General features: G+C 43.5%; 1 long non-coding RNA gene across 2 annotated transcripts in view; it reads left to right on the top strand.

Moving 5' to 3' along the window:
- The window catches only part of LOC129510996 (uncharacterized), a 50,097-nt gene that overhangs the window by 24,653 nt on the left and 6,675 nt on the right, over nt 1–18,769 (top strand). The window contains exons 3-5 of one of the 2 annotated variants that reach the window (XR_008664731.1): nt 6,725–7,066; nt 8,410–8,518; nt 8,619–8,875. This is a non-coding gene — a long non-coding RNA (uncharacterized LOC129510996). Of the gene's footprint in view, nt 1–6,724; nt 7,067–8,409; nt 8,876–18,769 lie in introns of both variants that reach the window. The other variant, XR_008664730.1, reaches the window with a different exon arrangement.

Below are 18,769 nucleotides of genomic sequence, written 5' to 3'. Positions count from 1 at the left end.
TTTTTTAACACTGTACTGGAAATCCTAATTAGTACAATAAGATAAGAAAAGGAAATAAAGGGTATACTGGTTGAGAAGGAAGAACTAAAACTGCCTTTGTTCACAGATAACATGATTGCCCATGTAGAAAATCTGAAAGAATAAAATTTAGCTGTGAACTTAAAACTGCTCTAAAGAAATTGTTGTTTTTAAAACATAGAGAGCAAAAATTAGAGTGACAAGGAGAAATTGACTTATCCACCATCATAATAGGAGATTTTAATTCATCTTTTTTGTAATTTACAGACCAAGTAGATAAAACAAAAGAAAACAAAAATCAGTAAGACTATTGATGACTTGAGCAATGTTTAACTTACACAGAACTCTGCACTAATCAAATTAGGAAAACATTCTTTTTAAGAATCTATGGTATGTTTTACAAAAATTGGCCACATACTTGTATGAATGAAAAGCAAGTCTAAACAAAGTTCAAAGAGTTGGACATACAGATCACATATAGATTCATAGAGATCACATTCTTAAACAAGGAAGTCATTGGTAACAAAAAATTATAATAGATTTGGGAATTAAAACATATAATCTAAACAAATCATGCCAGGGGTCAAAGGAAAACGGCCTGAGGCTCCAAACTTCCATGAGGTGAAACAGCTAATGAGAAATCTCTGAGGGTAGAATGACTGAAGACCCTTTAAGAAAAGAGAGTCCATGGGACACCTGGGTGGCTCAGTGGTTGGGTGCTTGTCTTTGGCTCAGGTCATGATCCTGGGATCTGGGATCGAGGCCCACATCGGGCTCCCTGCATGGAGCCTGCTTCTCCTTCTGCCTATGTTGCTGCCTCTCTTTTTGTGTCTCTCATGAATGAATGAACGAATGAATGAATGAATAAATAAAAATAAAAATAAAGAAAAGAGGGTCCAATGCTGAATTTGAAGCTGCTTTTACTTCTACACCATTGTCTGTGTTAATAGATCTCTCTTAGCTAATGATCATATGTCAATCATGACTGGACTTATGACAGGTCCATAATTGAACCAGTCACTATGACTGGAATCTTCAGATTGGTCAGCCTGGGCTAGGTTCCACCTCTGTGAAGCTGGAAATAGGAGTGGGAGTGTTTTGATGCCTATACTCTCCAAGACCACATAGGGCCTTCCTTCCTGGGAAGGAAGCTTGACAAACAAAATCACCCTTCTTCCCATAAATACAATTCTATAAACACTCCTAAGGAACAGAATACAATGACTCTACAAATAAATACTGAAAACCAAAATCATGTCTAGTTGCCACACTCAGTCCAAAATTCAGGATTTCCAGGTGATGCATTTTCCCCTTTTGTGAGGTTCTGAAACATTCTTTCATGGATTTGGCACCCTATCGCCAAAAGATAAATTTAACCACCATCTCCACCATCCCCAGCATACCCAAAACCCAATGACAAAGGGACATCAGAAATGCCACAATAAGTCTCCCATTCGGCAATGAGAAGAAGGAATAATCATGCAAAGTGGCTTCTAGTATACTCCACGTTCTGCAGGGTAGGAACAAAGACAGCCCCAGGCAGTCTTCTGGGTCAGACAGCCCAACTGCCCCCTTTCTACTAATTGCAAAGACACTCCTGGTCTTGAGATTTCCAAGACCACTTCTAAGTAAGGTGTAGGGGAAGACTCCTCATTGAGGGGCTACTTTAGTGGCCTCTCCCTTTCAGCGTAATTGTTGGGCCTGGGGTTGCCCTGGGGTTTAAGCAATCACATACCACTGTTGGCAAAGCTTGAAATTTTCTGGATGTATAATATCCCTACAATCCTAGTGAGGAGCTGTTATATTTGAGTTTACAAACTCTGTTAATTAAAAACAACAGTAGAAGTCTATTACTGGTCATGGTCCTTGAACTAGACTTGCCTTGAGGTTTCTGACTCAGAGATAATCACTCCCCTTTGGCCTTGTGTTCAAATTGAGAGCTCCCTTCTAGACCTGAAGTGGGAAACAGAACTAATCTGATACCTACCTCCAGTCTGTAGCTCAGTGCCCAATGGGAAAAGAGAATTTATTAACTCTGATGATAAGTAGATCCAGGGGTGGGTCCAGCTCTAGGTGTAGTTTGATCTTAAAGCTAAAATAGACCCTCAAAGCTTTGTCTCTTCTCCTTTTTCAGCTCTGCTTGCCTCATGTGGCCTTTGCCTGAATGAGGTTGTATCCATATGATAGGAAAGATAGCCTTTGGAAGCCTCAGATTCATATCCCTTCAACTTTGCAAATAGCTAAGAGGACATCTGTCTCCCCATATCAATCTGAGGCAATTCTGTGACTCATCTTGAGTTACATAGCCAGGCCTGTAGTCATTCATTTGGGGCATTCCAGCCAGCTTGAGCCAGGTGCCCACATTGCCCTGATGAGGGTGAAAGATGGGGCTGAGTATGATGATTGGAAGTTCTGTAGGGACTATATGGAGTGGGGTAAAATGCTTCGAAGGAATAGACGACAAAGACAGAAAAGTCCACAATGGAGAGTCAAGAGAAAATGAGGGCTAAATAGTGGGATACAGCCTGGGAAGTAACTCTGCATGAATTCCTGAGCATTTATTGTAAGGAACCTCCAATTTGCCTCTGAGTTTCCTAATGATCAAAGCAAGCCAAGAGGAAAACATGATCAGTGATGCAAACCAGATGCCAGCTGAGATCTCCAGGCCCAGGGGAGGTCCCAAGTGTGACCCAAGTTTTCTTGCCAGTTCCCAGGAGGCTTACTTTCTCAGGGTTCTTGATCCCACAAGGGGGAATCTGTTCCACACCATATGGCTTCCAGACAGGAGGCTTACCTTTTTTTTGGCGTCTACAAAAGATTTCACCCACACAAAGTAATTAATGAAGACTTTTACAGGAAAACAGGGTTGGACGGAGGGTGGTCTTCAAATGTCCTTTGCCTCCTGTGATGAGTTGAACTGTGTTCCCCGCAAAACGTATGTGTTGAAGTCCTAGCCCTCCGGTACCTCAGAATATGACTGTATTTGGAAATAGGGTCTTTAAAGATGAAGTTAAAATAGGTGGTTGGAGTGGCCCTATTCCAACATGACTGGTTGGTGTCTTTGGGACACAGACACGCATAGAAGGAAGACCATGTGAAGACACAAGGAGAAGGCGGCCATCTGCAAGCCAATGAGAGAGGCTTTAGAAGAGACAAATGCTGCCCACACCTTGATTTCGGACTTCTAGCACCCACAACTGCAGGAAGATAAATGTATGTTGTGTAAGCCACCCAGTCCATGGTGCTTTGTTACAGCAGCCCCAGCAAACAGTAAGCCCCTGTGCCACTGGCCTTCACCTCCCCCGTCATCTCACAGACACCTCTTCCTATTCCTCCCCTGGCTCCTTTCCTCCTTCTCAGAGGTCAAATTCCCCTCTTTGTCTCAATCTGTGTCTTACCCCGAGTTGCTTGTCCTATAAAAGCACCCAGTTCTTGTGTTTCTACCCCCATGCCTCCAGCTTATCAAAATATTTTCCCAAACAAGGACTGTTCGCTTCCTAAGAATTATTCTGCTACCAGCCATTAGGATCAAACTATGTCCCCTTGTTTTAGCACTGTGCTTCTGATGAAGAAAATCCCTGTGTGAGACAAGTGTCCCTACAATCCTCACATAAGGGAAATGGAGTCGGGTTCAAGGCATCTGCTACAACATGCCCACAATAAGCCCACTGATCTCAAATACATGGCAGAAGGCCTAGTGCCCAAGAGCAGGGATAATGAAAGCAAGTGCGATACTTTGAGGGAAAGTCAGTCTTCAGAAAAAGTTGTCTCGGAGAAGAGCCTTTGTTAGTCTGGCTCAGTCAGGTCTAAAGGGGGAGATATCCTGCATATTCTCCAGATAATCAATCCTCTGTGAACATTATTTCTCAAGGGTTGATATTAGGGCTGGCAGCAGTAGTTCTAAAAACGTCACCGGGCCACAGCACGCTGGCATTACTGTTGTAGATTATACCAGATTTCTGGAATTTTAAAATCAACCAAACTGTTGATAAGGCGAAATACTATTATTATGCCCATTTTACATTCGGGGAGACTTGATACTCCGCTTGGTTGAGTAAGGTCAAGGTCAGAACCAAAGTTTATACTCTGGCCTATTTGATGCTGAAGCTTCAAGCCTTCTAAAATTTAGTTCTTGGGGATCCCTGGGTGGCTCCGCGGTTTGGCGCCTGCCTTCGGCCCAGGGCATGATCCTGCAGTCCCGGGATCGAGTCCCACATCAGGTTCCGTGCACGGAAACTGCTTCTCCCTCTGCCTGTGTCTCTGCCTCTCTCTCTCTCTCTCTGTGTGTGTGGGTCTTGTGAATAAATAAATAAAATCTTTAAAAATAAATAAATAAAAGCAATGGTGCCCCCATAAACATAATTTAAAAAAATAAGAAATAAAATTTAGTTCTTGATCTCATTCCCACTTGGTTTGAAAAGTATATATATTGTGGTTAAGAGCAGAGATTGGTTTCGAATCCTGGCTTTATTATTTAGTAGATTTTGTGTTGCTACTTAACCATTCTCTGCTTTCGTTTCCTTAACTGTAAATTGAAGCTTGTGATAATATGTGTCTCATAGAGTTGCTGCGATATTAACTGAGCTTAGAACAATATCTGTCATACAGTCGGTAATCAATGCACTATTCTTCTCTAGCCAGAGCTTCTTACCTCTGTCTTATCTTCAGCAACGGATGTGTAGTAAGCACCTGCTTTGATGCTAAGCTCAGCCCCTGCCCTCAAGCTGCCTTAGTGGGTGGCAGTGGGTGGCAGGGGGCTCAGCCCCTGCCCTCAAGCTGCCTTAGTGACGGCAGGGGCCGTCAACAGCTGGAGTACTGGAACCCTAGTGTGGGTGGTGAGTACTATTAGGGAGGCTGGGGCAGCAGGCTTCGGAGACCGGAATGGCCAATTGCCTGGGGGAGGAGAAGGTGCACAGAGTAACCATGTTTGCTCCGGATCTAGGAGAATGAGTAATGATTTTCCAGGAGAGGCATCATCAGGATGCTGCTGGTGGGTAGTGGCAGGGGAGGTAAAGCCATTTTTTTTAAGATTTTATTTATTTATTCATGAGAGACACAGAGAGTGAGAAGCACAGACACAGGCATAGGGAGAAGCAGGCTCCATGCAGGGAGCCCGACATGGGACTCGATCCTGGGTCTCCAGGATTCTGCCCTAGGCAGAAGGCGGGGCTAAACCGCTGAGCCACCCGGGGTTCCCAGGTAGAGCCATTATGAGCAGTTTATTGGAACAAAGGGTGTTTGGGGCTGGGGATGTAATGGCAGAGATCAGAGATGCTTTTCAACTGGAGGAATGCCTCAGACTGGTGTTTTAAATAGTACTTAGGCCAGCCACGAGGGAGAATGGGAGAGAGGTCAGTAGAATAAGGGAGGCTGGCTAGGCATCTATTGTCTAGAAAGATTCCAACATACCTGGGCACTAGTTCTTTGGGAACCCATGGGCTGAGCCTGCCAGGCTGTGGTGAGGAGCGGGAAGGTTCCATCCTGCGTGGCTAGGCACAGTCTCCTGGGCTTGTTCCATCTGCCTCAGTTTACCCTGTGAGGGACGTAATGCTCAAGAAGAGCCTTGAGGCTGGCCTAAGAAAGAGGAGGATCAGGTCATCTGACCCTGAGCTTTGGAGCCCAACTCAAGAAAGCTGAATAAAATATGTAACTCTTCAGCGCAAACAGTCCACCTGAGAGACAGCTGCTGTGTTACTGATAAGAGCAGGGAGTTCCCTACGTGGCAGCCAGTGCCTGGCCTCACAAAGTTTCACTGGCCCCTCTGGTGGAATTAATATAAGATCAACAAGAGCCTGGGCATGCACCTGCTCCTTTCATTCAGCAGAACTGTTTTGTGACACTGAAGAGTGAGCGAGAACTGTCAGGATAGGTTTCAGACTCACAGTACTCAATAAAGTAGTAAAGTTTCCAAGAAATCCTGCTGTTTGGGAAACGGTCTAGTAAAAAGTTGCTAAATCAAAGAAAAGTAGGAAAAGGAGGGAAAGAAGGAGGTTTCATGGTCAGGGGCCGGAAGTGAGTAGCCAGCACCAGCCCCCATCATCCTAAGCACACCCCCAGCCTGACACCTGGCCTTGGAGCCTCCCTGTCCACTGGACCCAGCGTCTTATGTCCCTGAAGGAGCCTTTGCCACTTCTTGTTGGCTAGCCTGTGTTCCTGACACAGCCTTCCTTCTGCTGGATCTGCCCTGCTCTGATCTGGTATCTTCTCTCTGGCCAAGTAAGCTGAGGCAGCTTCCAGAATGCCCCTGACACAGGGCGTCAGTGAAGGCAAGCCTCGTGACACCTATGTTACTTGGTGGCTTAGACCTGGGGAAGTCCCTCTCCAAGGCTGGCTGTGCAAATACAGCTGTTTATCACCAGCAGCTGGTGGCGGTGGGTCTTTTCCCTCATGCCTTTCGTTTCTTTCCAAAGCGCCAAGCATACAGCCAAACATAGAGGAATGGTCTCACGAAAGCCATTCAGAATGGAAATGTTTGCCTTGGAACACTAGCATCTTTGTGGGAGAGCCTCTTCTTTGCTTCCAGGGGGAGCCCTCTGCTGGCAGTGGGGGCCCTGTGGTGGTGGCTGGGCTCCAAGGTGAAGGTTGAACCCCAGGACGTGTGATGAGGAGCCAAGGGAGGGAAGGAAAGCTCCTTCTGCTTCTGCATTTCCATGTTCTACACCCCCATGGGCACATGCTTCTGAGGTGCTTCCTTTCTGTTCCACAGACACCTGTGAGATTTCCTGGCCAACATATCAGTTCTCCCTCCGGACACAGGCAGGGAAGTCCTGGTGGCCTTGGCAACAGCATCACTTTGGAGCTCAGACGGAAAATGGCAAGAGGAACTCTAAGAAATGACTGCTGCTTCTTGGCTTCGCTTTTGTGCCTAGCATCCTGAGCCAGTTAGATCATCTACTTCCTACCCCAGGACGCAGAGCACTGCTCTGACACTCTGGAAAGCCCTGTGGAATGTAGAAGGGTAATAACGACACGCACCTACACAGCGCATGGAGGCTGCGGAGGACCTGTCATTGCAAGGTTTTTCTCATTCCCCACACTGCTCCCTGAGGTATCGTCGCCTCCGTTTTAAGAGTGAGGAAAGGGGCCTGGAGAGGCCAGTGGCTTGCCCAATTCCACATCAACAGAGCAGCCTTTGTGCTTCTGGTTCAATGTTCTTTCTTTACAGGCTGTACCACGTGGGGGTCTGGAGGGGCGGGACTGTCTCATGCTCTCGGGACACACAGGTCTTCGCAGTGGTGTCCCTCTCTCCTTACCTCCCGGACGGAGCAACACAGGCTTGCTGCCCTGTTGGCATAAGGCTCCCTGGGCTTGAGTTTGAGGTGAGGAGATTCAAGGCAGCCAACTTTTTTGGAAAAGATTTTATTTATTTATCCATGAGAGACACAAAGAGAGAGGCAGAGACAAAGGCAGAGGGAGAAGCAGGCTCCCTGCAGGGAGCCCAGTGCGAGTCTTGATCCCAGGACACCAGGACCACACCCTGAGCCCAAGGCAGATGCTCAACCACTGAGCCACCCAGGTGCCCCAAGGCAGCCATTATAAATGTTGTCGTTGGTCTTGAGGAAGGGTACACAAAGGCTGTGGTATTCTAGGCACAGGACAAGATGGAGTATGGGGCAGGAGAAGTGGAGAGGCATGGTGGGGGGCTATCCTTGCTTTGGGGAGTTTAAGTAGCTCCTGTTCTGAAGGGTGCCTGGGAAAGTGTGCATGAAGAATAAAAACCTAAAAGTAAACAGTTGTTCCATTTGTACAGTTAAGAACTTGGAGAGGGGCAAGTTCTGGTTTTTCAACATAGTTTCAGGTCAAGTACAACTATAACTCTCATTACTGCCCCCAGGTTACATTCCATTCCATGGCTCCCTTTGCCCTAGAACAAAGCTCTGGCTTTCAGACTTCCTAAGGCCACCACAATTAATGTCTTCTGTTTGCAGTTTACCCCTTCTGTTTAAATTTGGGGGCTCCTTCTGGCAGGCCCTTCTCTTGGCTTAGATTCAACTCATGTTTACTGGCATGGTGTTGGCAGTTTTCACCTACATGACCACATGAAATTCTCCCAGTCAGCCCATAAGACTGGTTTCCTCTCTCAGTTTCAGAGATGAGAAAATTAAGTTTTCAAGTGGTTAAGTCATTTGTCCCACGTCACCAGGCAGCAAGTGGTGCCCTCTGTGCAAGCCACACGCTGACATGTGTAGACACAACATAGGCCCATCTAGGGTAAGAAACTTTCCTAACTTACTCAAAGCATTCTCAATTGTCTTATGTTCCTGTCACAGCCACCCCACAGCCTCAGCCATACCTTTCAAGTTATTCAATTATTCATATGGCTGGATTTTACCAATCTAGGTCTTTTTTTTAAGGGCTAACCTTCCCCCATGTCCCTCCTCATCCTCTCAGGACAGGGAGTTTCATCACAGACTATGATGGCTCTCTGAGGCACTGTGAAGAATAGTCTATTCCCTCTGCCTGAAACATGCACCACCTATTCCTACTCTAGTGGATGGAGGTAAGTATAGATTTTGTTTATTCAACACGTTTTCTTATCCCCAGTTTTATGGTAACAGTGTTCTTCCTTTTTTTCCCCTTCGGGGAACATCCTCCCCCAGATTAATCTTCAACTGTCCAGCATGATTCTCCTCCATACCCTGGCAACAGAGGAGAGATGTGTGACTAAGATTTGGCCAATCATGGGACCCGATTCCTGTGATCATCATGATTGGTCCAAGGCTGAATGTGTGACTGATCCAAGGATTACAATTGTTTCCTCTTCAAGCAATGATGCAATGAATATTCTGTGCTGGGACTGATATTTGCTTTCATTTGTTCAATCATTCCCATGGGATAGTTGCTGAGTCATATGTAGGTATGTTTTAAATGTTGGCATGTTTTGTGAGGTTGCTCTCCAGAAAGGTTGGCCCAAATTTACACCATCCCAGCAATATGGGAGAGTTGGTTCTACACACCCCAGCAACACCTGGTGGTGTCAATCTTTAATGATTTGCCCTTCTGAGAAGTGAGGACAGCTGTTGAAATGGGTTCCCAATCCTGGGCCTCCTTTTGGGTCATGTTCCCACATGCCTGTCCCTAAAGTTACCTACCCCTGGCCTTGCTCCTCAATCTCTTGCCTGGTCCGTCTTCCAACTTTGTTGGTCTCCTTGTATCCTGTTCTCACTCTACTAGACTGGAAAAAAAAGAGTCTTTACCTTATACACCTCCCTTTTTCCCTTAGCTCCTTGCAGGTGCTGCTAAGAACAGTTTGAAACCCAATAATTGTTTTTTGAATGAATGAATGAACAAAAGATGAGTGAATGAAAACTCTTCTAATCCACCTGTTTCTTGTGCAGTTCTGAGTGGTGCCAGGTAGTTGGGTCAGTGTTCCCCTGAATAGATAAATGCCCAAGAACCTCAGGCTTTGAGAAGCCAAACGCACACATTGATTCTATCTCTGAACTATGATGACTTATTTTCCCATGAGCTCCTATGTCCAGTCAGATCCCTCCATTCCTAAGTGGCACATTTAGTTCAAGGAAGTGTCAAACTCCCTTCAGAGCATTTCTACCACCCCAATCAATCTATGTATACTGCAGGATCGAGGCCAATTTTCCATTTCTGTGCCCCTGAGTGCTGATTGTATGTGGAATCTGGAAAAATAATTAGCATTTGTTGAGTGCTCACTATTCGCCAGACTTTGTGCTAGGCATTTTAAATACTTCATTAGTAACATTCTTCATGGTCCCGTGATATCCACAGGCTCTTTCTTCTAAAGGAAATTTCCACTGCAGTCATTCCCAAAGGGGAGGTGGGGTGCAGGAATTGTTTGGCTGCCATGCTTTATACCTCAACTTTTGTTCATTGGTCAAGTATTGTCTTTAAAATTTAAGTCTTCCACATTTCTAATTAGATCCATCTTTGGCTATTTAATCTTTCTGCATGGAGTATATGGGATTCTCTTTCTGTGATGTGAAATTGGCTATTGTTTGTTTATTAGAAGATGGTTTTTGTATGTTGATTTTGTTTTTGGCCACTTTTCTAAACCCTTTCACTTTTATTCATTTTTAAGTGTATTTTCTTTGATTTTCTAGGTAGACAATATTTTCTAAGTATTAAGTCTTATAATGGACAGGAAAATGATATTTTAACAGTGTCTGGAGATGTAATTCACATACAATACAATTTACCCATTTAAAGGGCACAAGTTGATGTTTTGGGGGCATATTCACAGTTGTTCAACCATCATCACGATTAATTTTAAAACAATAAACAGCAATCTTTAAATTCTTTTTTTTTCTTCCTATTTGGTTAGGATGCCAGTAAACTGGTTAGCAGTAATAGTGATGGTGGGTAACTTAGTCTCATTCCAAATGTTCTAGAATGTCTGATTTTTCACCATTAAATAGGATGTTTGCTAACAGTTTTTGGCAGCTAGACTTTATCAAGGTAAGAAAGTTTCTTTCTACCTCGAGCTTGCCAAAATTCTATGTTCTTATTTAGAAACAGGCACAAATTTTATTAAATCCATTTATCAAGGCATTTATTGTGATGGGAATAATCTTTTCTGCTTTTTAATCTATTAATGTAGCCAATTAATAGATTATTTGCCTCATTCATTTAGAGTGTTGGGCCTTTAATTTTTTAGTGTAATTAGCTCATAGTTTTCCTTCCTTCTTCGTTGATTTCTTTCCTTTTCTAATGCACTGTGGTGAGCCAAGGTCACACTTTTCTCGAGTTGTTTTCAAGGACTGAGTAGCAAGGCTGAGGAAGGTACATGCCTAGCTATTTCTACTAGTGTGGGACTCCTCTAATAGGCAGTCCCTGCTCAAGAGCTTCTCATTGGCTCGGCAAAGACTTGGTCAGATCTGCATCCTGGTCTGACGACTACCCCACCCAAACTGGATGCCTCCTTTTTTCTAGCACAGGTGTTTTCACCCAAAAAAAACTGTGCTCCTAACTCTAGTTGGCTTCCCAGAACCCCCCCCCCCCCCCCCCGCACTAGACACACAGGCTATCTTTCCAGCTTGGCGTCTAGACTTACGTTTCCTACACTCTGGAAGAATTTATGTACCATAGAGATAATCAGGTCCTTGAAAATCAGATGTAATTCACCAATAAAAACCATCTAAGCCTGGTTTGGGCTCACGGAAAGAACTTTGACCACAGTTCTAATTTATTCTGTGTTTATTGGACTATTCAGGTTTTCCATCTCCTCTTAGACACATTTTAGTGATTTGCATCTTTCTAGAAAATTCTGCATTTTGACCTAGGTTTAAATTTTTTTTATGAACATTAATTTCTTTTTAGTAATTTTTAGAGTGCTTTAAAATCTCAGTAGTTGTGTTTCCTTTTTCGTTTCAAATGTGAATATTCTTTAAATTTTTATTCATATATTTTATTTATGTGATTTAGTTAGATTTGTCTATGGTGGGCAGCCTGGGTGGCTCAGCGGTTTAGCGCCACCTTCAGCCCCAGGCCTGATCCTAGAGACCAGGGATCAAGTCCCACATCAGGCTCCCTGCATGTAGCCTACTTCTCTCTCTGCTTCTCTCTCTGTGTGTCTCATGAATAAAAAAATAAATAAAAATCTAAAAAAAAAAAAAAGGGATTTGTCTTTGGTAATATGGTTTTTTCAAGAACAAGATTTTGTTTATTAATTAAGTGTATTTTTGATATGAATATTCCACCTAGTTAAATTCTGCTAATTTTTATATTCCATCCACCTAGTTTCTTTGGGTTTATTTTGTGGATCTTTCATTCCAGCCTCTTGATTTTAATGATTCCTTCATTTATTCTGAATTCTTCTCATTTTTAATAAATTTCCCCTGAGTCCACTTGGATCAGGTCCCATAAGCCCCTGAAAACAAAGGCTCATTTAGGTTTATTTCTAGTTTATAATCTCTCTCTCTCTCTCTTTTTAACACAAGAGCTACTTTAAAAGAGGCTTTAAAATTTCCAGTGAAAAGATTTTTTATTTTGCTACTTCTTGTGCTTTGTTTTGCTTTTTAATTTCTAATTTTATTGCAGAGTGACCAAGTAATAAGATTTGTGTGCTCTTTGGAATTTATTGGCATTCTTTTTGTGGTCAAATACATGGTTAGTTTGTAGAAGGGCCATGGGTGTCTGGAAAAAATGAGTACTCTCTTCATTGGATACATTTTATTTATATATATTAGATATATTTCAGAACTCTATGGCAAATTGTATTGAAGCATATGACTATCTTTTTAGTGGACTGTAGCTTTTATCAAAATGAACAAATCCATGTTTGCTGGGATGCTTTTTATTTTATTTTTTTTAATTGTAGTAAAAGACACATAACATAAATTTTCCATTTTCACCATTTCCAAGTGTGCAGTGCAGTGGCATTAGGTACGTCACATTGGTTGTACAACCATCATCACCATGACCCACAGAACTCTTTTCATCTTGCAAAACTGAAACTCTGTACACATTATGTAACAATTCCCCACTCCTCTCCCCTCACACCGCCAGGCAATCACCATTCTACTTTGTGTCTCCGAATCTGACTATTCTAGGATCCTCTAGAATCATACAGTATTCATCCCTTTGGACTGGTTTATTTCACTTACATAATGTCCTCAAGGTTCATCTATGTTATTGCATGTGACTGAATTTCCTTCCCTTTCGAGGCTGAATCCTATTCCGCTGTATGTACAGACCACCTTTTGTTGTTTATCAAATCATCGGCTGATGGACACTAGAGCTGCTTTCCCATTAGCTACTGTGAATAATGCTGTTATGAACATGGGTGTACAAATATCTCTTTGAGTCCCTGCTTTCAATTCTTTGGGGTAGAAGTGGAATTGCTGGATCTTGTGGTAATCCTATTTTTAATTTTCTGAGAAACCATCATCCTTCTCTCTATAGTGGCTGCACTGTTTTACATTCCCACTAACAGTGTACAAGGGTTCCAATTTCTTCATATCTTTGCCAACACTTGTTTTCTATTTTTCTGTGTTTTGTTCATAGTAGCCATCCTAATAGGTGTGATGTTTTTTAAATGATTGTTTTTGTTTTCTTAGTTATTATGCAACATAAGATACCTGTTTGGGTAGTACCTCTTTCCCTCTGCCTTTATTTATATTTTTTCTTCAAGTTTTCATTTAAATTCCAGTCAGTTAAAATACTACAATATTGGTTTCAGGAGTAGAATTCAGTGATTCATCGTTTACATATAGCACCCAGTGCTCATCACAAGTGCCCTCCTTAATCTCCACACTCATCTCACCCATCGTCCTGCCCACCTCACCCTTCCAACCTTTAATTTGTTGTCAAGAGTTAAGAGTCCATTTTATGGTTTGCCTCTTTCTCTCTCTTTTCCCCCGTGTTCATTTGTTTTGTTTTTTTTTTCTACCTTTTTTGCAAACTTTCTGCATAGTTTTCTTCTATATATACCTTTTGGACATCGGATATAGCTTTATTTTTTTCTTTTTATTAACCTAAACTGAAAATCTAGGTCTTATAATTGGCTAATTTAGCCTTTCCATGGGCACACTGATTACTTATACAATCAGATTTATCCTTATCATGTTGTTTGTATGTTCTCCATCATACTTTCTTCCTTTTTTTCTATTTTTTCTTCAGCTGATCAGTTTTTATTTATTTCATTGCTTTTCTTATTGTGCGCTGGAAATTATACATCCTATGTCTATTCTTTTAGTGGTTACCATTAAATTTTTAAGACATACTAAAACATAATTTTCTAAAGCATTTTGAATTCATCTATATCAAAAGTTAGCAAACTATGGCCTGTGTGCCACATCCAATCCATCATCCGCCTTTGTACATCCTGCAGGTAAGAATAATTTTTATGTTTTTAAGTAGTTGAAAAAAATCAAAAGAAGAATAATATTTTGTGACACACGAAATTTCCATAATTCAAATCTCAGCATCCATAAGTGAAGTTTTATTGGAATACAGCCACATTTTTTGGCCTATATACTGTTTATAGTTACAATGGCAAAGTCTTAAATGTCTGCAATTGGCCCGTTACTGAATAAATTCGCTGATTTCTAGTCCAGATAAATCTCTTCCCATAAACAAGATAAGGATTAATACAGAGATTAGTGCTTCCTTTGAATCTCCAAATCTTACTCCATGCCACCCCTATGTTGCATGTGACATCAGAGCCGGTACTACATCCCAAGTCTCCTTGCTTCCAGCCTTATTCAGGCTGCAGCCAACCTGATGGCTTCCTGAGAGGCCCTCTTGGGAGAAGTCTCACAATTTATGAAGTAGTAGCAGCCTTATGGTGAGGGGACCTGGGTTCCACTTCCCACTCTGCAACCTTGGACAAGTTACTTCATTTCCCAGTTCAGCTTTCCTCAAGGATAATAATAATATCTTTCTCCTGGAATGCTGTGAGGTTTTGTTTTTTTTTTTAAGATTCTATTTATTTATTCACCAGAGACAGAGAGAGAGAGAGAGAGAGAGAGAAAGAGAGAGAGAGAGAGGCAGAGACGGAGGCAGAGAGAGAAGCAGGCTCCATGCAGGGAGCCTGATGTGGCATTTGATCCTGGGTCTCCAGGATCACGCCCTGAGCTGAAGGCAGACTCTCAACTGCTGAGCCACACAGGGATCCCCTGTTGTGAGGTTTAAATGGAACATTATCTATGGAGCAGTTAGCACAATGCCTGGACCCTGGAAGAGCTCATTCCGCTGGAACCAGGGTCCGGTCCTCACTATTAAGGGTACCATTCTCGATCCCTGGGTGGCGCAGCGGTTTGGCGCCTGCCTTTGGCCCAGGGCGGGATCCTGGAGACCCGGGATCGAATCCCACGTCGGGCTCCCGGTGAATGGAGCCTGCTTCTCCCTCTGCCTGTGTCTCTGCCTCTCTCTCTCTCTCTCTGTGACTATCATAAATAAATAAAAAAATTAAAAAAAAAAAGAATTTAAGGGTACCATTCTGCACTCTCCAAGTCTGAGAAGCTAGATTTTGGCTCCAGTGCTACACTTACTAGCTGTGACTATAATCCTCACAATGATCCCCAAGGGAGGAGTCTTTCCAATATTTTACAAATATGGAGCCTAATATGCATGCCTAACCACAAGTCTTCAGATCTGGATCAAACACAAATATTGTTTTCTGATAATCCTCTTGGCATGTGTGTTCTCAGCAAAATGACCATTCAGCCATCCATATGTTGTTTTCTCAAACTCCTTCTGCTTAAGATGTTCAGTATACCAAGGGGCCATGTTTTGGGGCAATGTGTCCTGAGCCTCATCATATGCATCGTCTGGGGGGGCTTGTCAGAAGTGATGATTTTGTCCCCCGCCCAGAGCTACTGCAACAGAATCTCTGGAGTGTGGGGAGGGGGCAAGGATCTGTTCTAGCGAGCTCTACAAAGTAGAGAAGTGCTATGCTAAGAAATGGATAAGAAGGTGGTGGAGAGTTCCTTTGGATTTGATTAGACCTGTTATGATCAGGTTCAGGGTGGAGCATCTGTAGCATGGAAGAGTAAACTTCCTGCTGGCATTTTTACTATATCTTTTTTATGCTAACATTATGCTTGTCCCTCCCCTAGCCTTGAGTGCATTGCAAGTTCTCAATAGTTTCCAGGCTCCAGGAAAGGGAATGCAAAGGCCAAGGAATACTTGCTCACCATGCTGTCACTGACTGATGTCTCATCTAGGACTTCTTCAAAGGTGCTTGCAGAGTTTCACTCTGAGAGTGTTTCTTTTCCATCGTGCTGGAGCTCATAAGGATGAAGTCATTTATTTTTATTTTTTTTAAATTTATTTATGATAGTCACAGAGAGAGAGAGAGAGAGAGAGAGAGAGAGAGAGAGAGAGAGAGAGGCAGAGAGAGAAGCAGGCTCCATACACCGGGAGCCTGATGTGGGATTCGATCCCGGGTCTCCAGGATCGCGCCCTGGGCCAAAGGCAGGCGCTAAACCGCTGCACCACCCAGGGATCCCCAAGGATGGAGTCATTTAATGAGGATTCGAAGGTACACTCAACAGCCAGGGGGATGGTTTGTGAGGGCGGATTCTCAACCTCGGGGCCATAGGCCACCATGGCTGAGACCATGCTTGAAGGAGCCAATAAAGCTCCCTGATCACACAGGAAGCTGCAAAATGTACTATACCTTTCCTAAAGAACAGCCACCTCGATATTTTGTGGTCTAAAAACTCATCACACATTATGAAAATGGACACTGGTAGAACTTTCAAAGCCAAGTCTAGTCCACACAATGGCTTGCTGGAGGTGGCTGGAGTTAGGGGTATAAAAAAAGCTCATAGAGGCCTTCTGACAACACAGGAAATTATCTCAACCTCCTGGCCAGACCCAGCTCCCCTCGCCACCCTCATCCCTTTTATTTATACTTTCCTATTGCAACTCCTGCTTCTTATCATTCCCAGTTCAGATGACCTGCGACCTCTGCCACCAGAGGCAGAAACTACACAGAGGCCTACATGCAGCTGGAAAATTATTCTGGAGTTTGTGCATCTGGAAGTGAATATCTCACCTCTTAACCAAACTTAATCTCTGGCAGGGAGAACTTTGCTTCAAATCTGGCCCCCTGCCCAGCAGGATCCTGTGCCAGGGGGTGGCTGGCACAAGATTAAGTTATATAATATATTAGCAGTAGAGCTGGATTTAATAAAAGCCAAAGTGTTTCTGAACACACATGTTGCAGGAGAAAAGAAGCACGCTGGAACTCTGTCAGGGAGCAGAGGCAGGGTATGGGCTGGGTGTGGGGGCTCATGTTTCTTCTAGGACCAGAGCCCCAAGGTCCTAAGAGCCATGGAGGAAATCTTTACTAGGGCTCCGAAACAACAGCCATTCAGTCTACAAATGTTTATTGGCACTGTTCCAGACACTGAGGCTCTAGAGATGAGGCAAGTGGGGGGGAGGGGTCCTGAAAATTATCCCTTATTAAACATTAGTTCTAAGTATTCTTACATTGGAGTTCTTAGCCTTTTTGTTTGCATGCTTGTTTGTGTCCTTTCTTCATCCCTACCTCTTCTTTTATTCCCCCTTTTCTTTCTCTCTTTTTCTTTCTTTCTCCCTCCCTCCCCCTTTCTTCCCTCCTTCCTCCCTCTTCCCCCCTTCCTTCAAAAGAGGAAGGAAGGAAGATGCCTTAGCCTGAATTGACCTCAATCAGTGCTAAATTGTATGTTTATAAAGGTCACCTGATGACACTGGTGGAAAAAATAGGCAAAGAAATTTAAACACAGATTTAGTAAGTCTCCCTAGGGATATGACCTCACAAGGAAAAGAATTGCATGTTTTTGTAAACAAGGACTTTAAAGGTCATCTTAAAATACAAGCTCTGGAGATGACAAATATATACCTCCTGGGTATACGGAGGAGAAAAATTGTCCCAGTATTATGTGGGGATGGATAATTGTGGTTTGGGGTAAAATTTCTAAGGTCAGCATCACACGTGGGTTCAGAAAGCACTATATCTCAAACCTCTTAGGTGCAGTGGCAATGATATGAGAAACTGAATTAAAGGGATTATTCCCCCTGCAGCCTCTGAAGTGGGGCTGTCCTCTTTCTAGGTCAGACTCAGGCCTTGAGGAGGGTCAGTATCACATCTGCTCTTCATTGCTTCTTCCAAATCATTCTCCTTCTTCCCTCTTAGAAAACCAGTGGGCTGGCTAACACGCGCTTGGAATCTCATCAAGGTATTCCACTGGCGCCCTCCTTGCTGCAGGCACCTGCTGAACCCAGGGCACTTCCTTTCTTACCTTAAGGACTTTGATTCACTCTCAACCACTCACTTCCACAGACATACCCTGGAACCCATCACTACCACTGACTAGAGAGCCATCCATTGTGCCAGTGTCTAGTGTCCCATGCTCCAGCCACTACACCCTATTTCTCCAACTCAACTCCTTTTCTTGCACAGACTTTAATAATTCTTCCAATTGAGATATGCAGTCTCTGATCCAATCATGTCTTTCCTAATATTTAGCCCCTTCATTGCCTCATTTCCATCCTTAACCACTTCATTAAACCCATCAGCAGCATCTTTGGTGGATCCCTCTTCCTGACACACTCCTGGTTTAGATATGCATTCTCCTGGGCTCTCCTCCCACCTCACTAGCTACTCCTTCTCACATCCCTGTGACCCAGATCGTTGGGAGTTCCCCAAGGTTCAGGCTTTGAACCTATTGCCTGTCACTCTTTACGGACCTTACCCAGTCTCAAGGACTGAATGACTTCCAAAGTTAGCTCTTCTGCCCAGATCTTGACCTGAAACTCCAAATTTCTTTTTCTAATTTACAGTCTGACTTCTCTACTTGAACGGGCATTCTAAACTTTACATTTGTTGTCCCTCCATGGTGTTCCTCTTGATCTTCATCTCAGAAAAGGACAACTTCAGTTGCTCAGGCACAACAACCTGTGAGTCACCCTTGATTACTTTCTTCCTCTCATGTCCTGCATGCAATCAGTTGGTAGATCATGTTGGCCTACATTTAAAATGCATCCAGAGGGACGCCTGGGTGGCTCAGTGGTTGAGCATCTGCCTTCAGGTCAGGGTGTGATCCTGGGGCCCTGGGATCGAATCCTGCATTGGGCTCCCCTTGGGAGGCTTTTCCCTCTGCCTATGTCTCTGCCTCTCTCTCTGTGTCTCTCATCAATCAATCAATCAATCTTAAAAAAAAAATCCATCCAGAATCCTATGCTTCTTATCATTGCTGCTAATATGATCAAAGCCAGTGTCATCTCTCATTTAGAATATTCCAGTAGCCTCCTAACTGGTCTCTCTGCCTCTGCCCTCATCCTTGCC

This window comes from Nyctereutes procyonoides, unplaced genomic scaffold, assembly GCF_905146905.1.
Source record: "Nyctereutes procyonoides isolate TBG_1078 unplaced genomic scaffold, NYPRO_anot_genome, whole genome shotgun sequence".
Taxonomy (NCBI): Eukaryota; Metazoa; Chordata; class Mammalia; order Carnivora; family Canidae; genus Nyctereutes; species Nyctereutes procyonoides.
This window is presented reverse-complemented; position numbering and strand designations above follow the sequence as displayed.